This window comes from Oncorhynchus clarkii, chromosome 17, assembly GCF_045791955.1.
Source record: "Oncorhynchus clarkii lewisi isolate Uvic-CL-2024 chromosome 17, UVic_Ocla_1.0, whole genome shotgun sequence".
NCBI classification, from domain to species: Eukaryota; Metazoa; Chordata; class Actinopteri; order Salmoniformes; family Salmonidae; genus Oncorhynchus; species Oncorhynchus clarkii.
In genome coordinates, this window is record NC_092163.1 from 37,373,239 (window position 1) to 37,377,572 (window position 4,334).

At 42.4% G+C, this 4,334-nt stretch overlaps 1 long non-coding RNA gene across 2 annotated transcripts; it reads left to right on the forward strand.

Moving 5' to 3' along the window:
- On the forward strand, window positions 1–2,794 carry LOC139369726 (uncharacterized). Of its 2 annotated transcripts, none has more exons than XR_011627062.1 (4): window positions 1–89; window positions 835–906; window positions 1,210–1,412; window positions 2,368–2,794. It is a non-coding gene; the product is annotated as an uncharacterized lncRNA (long non-coding RNA). The 2 variants fall into 2 exon arrangements; XR_011627061.1 differs by having other exon boundaries at window positions 7–141.
- Window positions 2,795–4,334: the final 1,540 nt, after the last annotated feature.

The following is a 4,334-nucleotide window of genomic DNA, read 5'->3' on the forward strand; positions in this document are numbered from 1 at the left end:
GTCTACTGTCACTAGTGTGTGGTGGTGAAGTTGTTCTCTGCTCAGCTGACAGACAGGAGATACAGAGACAGGAGTCCGTTCTGTTCCAAGTAGGTCACCTTGGCTCTCCTCTATGCACAGCACTCCAGGGACTTCCTGCAGGTAAAGATGTTATCCACCAATCCCCCCCCATAACTGAATCATTAGTGGTACTGCGAGTTACTCTGATTTCTTTGACTCTGTATGAAGACATTGTGCATAGGACATTTGTCACGTAGATTGGATGATGACCAGATGCTGGCTAATGGTTAGAAAGATGGTTCCATACTGAATGTATGTGATAGTCATTGCTAAACAATATGAGGGGTGTAGGTAAGGGAAGAAGTGGAAACCTATAGGAGGATAGCTCTCCACAAGGTGGGTTGGGCATGAAATAACAGCAGGCTGTTCAATACTGAGCCTTTCTGACTGACAAGTGGTGTAGATTGGTACCGGGCAATTCCACAGTAACAGAGTGACGCCGATACTCAAGATTTTTCACTTTAAAATGTATGTCAAACAAACCAATGATTGCAAATGGTTTAAAGTAGTCCTTATGCACACGGTTGCATACATTTTTAAACTGAAAAATCTTGAGTATCGGCGTCACTCTGTACCGTGGAATTGCCCTACAGCTTGGCTCAGTCTCACATAATGTGTTATCACTTATTTGGCTAAATGATTATCCATAGTTGCCGCTACAGCCACAGCAGTCTTGAAATGGACTGTTACCTTGAATGCAACATTAAGATGTTAAAACATTTCAATTCCAACTCTGTCTGTGATATTTCCTGACGTCAATGCATGTGTGACCAGGTGGAGTCAGGCTTCTACTTCATCGCCCTGGACCACGGCACGAACGAGCCAGAAGACGCTAAGTTTGGACCAGTGAGTCACCAACTCATCTTATGCCTTACACAACTCTGCACATATGTATCTTTCCACTTTCCTCAAACTCCAGTGCCCTACTTTTGTTTACCTTTTTTACCAATGTCTGGATTGTACAAGGATTTTAAGTTGGGACTTCGACCATACTAAATCTAATTCCATCTCCTGTATTGTTCTGCCCTCTCTATAGAGGAATGGAATAAATGGAACGGAGTGAAACACGTGATTTTCATAAGTTTGATGTGTTTGATACTGTTCCATTGATTCCATTCCAGCCATTACAATGAGCCTGTCCTCCTATAGCTCCTCCCACCAGCCTCCACTGCTCTTTTAATTATGGTGATGCCCCAACTGTAAGAACCTGGAGATCTCTACTGATTTTGAGGGAGGTGAAATTGCCACAAACAGTGCCTGGGACACCTTCCAGCGCTACCGCTGTCTGGAAAACAGCCAGAGGGTGGTCTGCTGCAACAGTTTTTCAGCTCGGCTGCACCTGGGAACTAAAGGTATGGCACCTCACACCCAACAGTCATGTATGCTCAGACATACTTGTATGATCATTTATGTGTTTCTTAAAGTGACAACCAGCAGTTGAAACAATAACAGAGCATTCTCCCTGCCCCTGTTTCGGTCAAAAGCTGAGGGATGGGGCTTGGGAAATGTAACCACTCAAATTCATAGACCGAGCTATGGATGCAAGGATTGACCATCGCACCTCCTTCTGAAACCTCATTGGAGGAGACGACCCGACCCAAAGGTTCCTCGCCTCAGACCTCCAATGGGTTTCGAGAAGGAAGCGAGTAGAGAGGAAGTGAGGAGTTGAGCAGAGATGAATTGGGACAGAGATCATATCATTGTTTTAGGTGGAATCTTATGTTTAATGATATATTTATTCTGTTTGCACTTCTATCTTGGTTCTACTTGTGCTCTTTCCACCGATGGCTCTGGCTTACTGATATGATAAGACTCCCTATGCGATTTGACTCGGGTATTACTGACTGTATTCAATACAACTTCCAATGCCAAATGTTGTATAATTTGAGATTCTGTAACTGATAGACAATGGTAGCTCTCAATCAGACAATTACTATAAAACAAATCTGTTTTCCTCAGTGCAATGTTTGGTGAATTTTTTAAAACTTTTATTTAACCAAGCAAGTCAGTTAAGAACAAATTCTTACTTACAATGACGGGCCTACACCGGCCCAACCTGGACGACGCTGGGCCAATTGTGCGCCGCCCTATGGGACTTCCAATCACGGTCGGTTGTGATACAGCCTGGATTCGAACCAGAGTGTCTGTAGTGGCGCCTCTAGCACTGAGATCCAGTGGCTTAGACCGCTGCGTCACTCTGGAGTCGTCATGAATGCATGGTGTTGTTTTGTCCTCAGTGCTCCTTTGAATGCTGTGTACTGATTCAGTTCTAAACGTCCATCCTCACCACCTCCATCACTTCAACAGATTGTCTGGGTCTGCTGAGAGGGTCGTTGGCTGCCACCTGCCCTCCATTGAGGTCCTGCACGACTCCAGGGCAAGGAAGCATGCATGAAAGATCATCACCGACCACTTCCACCCTTTCTTCCACAGACTCCCATCTGGCAAACGGTTCAAGTCAATCACGACCAAAACTTCCCACCACCTGAACCGTTTCTTCCCCCGTGCTATGGCCCTCACCAACCGGCCACCTGGTCCACAATGATCCTCTCATCCATGGACTCTGCGCTATTCATCCAGACTATGCACCGTGCACTATCATCTTACATTCATAATTTATAATGTAGCTTAATGGTTCTGCCACAATAAACAGACAAAAAAAATATATATGCAGAATTTCCATAGATACACATTCTGTATATTCATATTTTGTCTGTTTATTGTGGCAGCACCATTTCACAGAGTCAAATTTCTGTACATGCAAATGTTTGGCGAATAAAGCTGATTCTAATTCTAAAGCTGGTTTATCATGTCAATTTAGATTTTAAGTGATAATGCCAGAGAAGCCAGTGTTTGGAGGATATATTGGCACTGGTGTTGTTATGCCCGAGACAAAGTCTAAATGTTCCTTTGCCATACTGGCTGGCAATGTTATTTTTCCTTGCTTGCTAACCAGCCAACTACAGCTAATTTACAATCACGTCAAACAGTGCAGCCAGAATAACAGCAGCATTTGCATTTGTTTAAGGTGTTTTCTAGTGACATTTATTTGGATAAATCCATAACAATGAGCTAATGAGGCGAGATTTCGACAGGAATAGAAAATGTTCTCTCTCGTCAGGACACTTGTTCAGAGGAGCTAACCAAGAACATATCTAACACAATAACTTCAAACTGAAGCTGGAAAGACCGCAAACTAGCTACACTTAATTTCATTGTAACTTTTTTTTCAATTGACATTTCTTTGTATATATCCATAAATATTATGCCAGCTTATTCACGATTTCGACTGGCTGAGAAACGCTGCCTGCCTGTTCTGTCTCGTCCCGACACGTTCATTACTTTAGGACAGCTGGAAATCGAATTTGAATATTGAAACAATGCTGCAAATGTTGGAGAGACACAAAAAAGGTTTGTACAAATCTCTGCTGTTAAAAACTAAATGTTAGTCTAAAAGAAACGTGAGAATGTCTAGATGCTTTTTATAGTGGAGATCAAGTGTATAAATTGCCTGGCTGAGCTGATGAGACGGTGGATAGCGCAGTCAAATGGAACAGAGTAAATAGGCATTTTAATGTCATAGATTTAGCCGGTGGTAACTTGTGGAATAGACACAAACGAATGTGGTTTTAACTAATCATCATTCAGGATTAGAACCACTCGTTGTATAATCTATTGTTATAAACTGGGTGGTTTGAACCCTGAATGCTGATAGGCTGACAGCTGTGGTATATCAGACCGTATAGCATGGTTATGAAAAACATTTATTTTTAATGCTCTAATTACATTGGTAACCAGTTCATTATAGCAATAAGACACCTCTGGGGGTTGTGGTATATTGCCAGTATGCCACGACTAAGGGCTGTATCCATTGGCCATATGCCACACCCTCTTGAGCCTTATTGCTTAATTTCGGACTGGTTATGTACTGGATGAACTGTAGCAGATTTTCCACTTTGCCTTCATATAATTTAAAATCCTCATGTGCTGTGGGTGTGTGTGTCCCTAAATATTGGCTCCTTGATATTAGTGGACTCGTTTTATGGTGTTTGCTAGAGCTGATTGCCTGCTGGCTAACAGGTAATTAGCTAGCTAACTAGCAGGTGGATTACACTCGACTCACGGCGTAGTATACATATTGAAATGTATTTCCAAGTGAATTTGGTTATCAAGCAGCTCGGTTTCCCAAGTCGTTTGGCACTTACTGCTCAAGTTGGCGAGCTAGCTAAACAGAAGTCTCTTTTTCATTTTTTTTGTTTAATTTTATATATTAT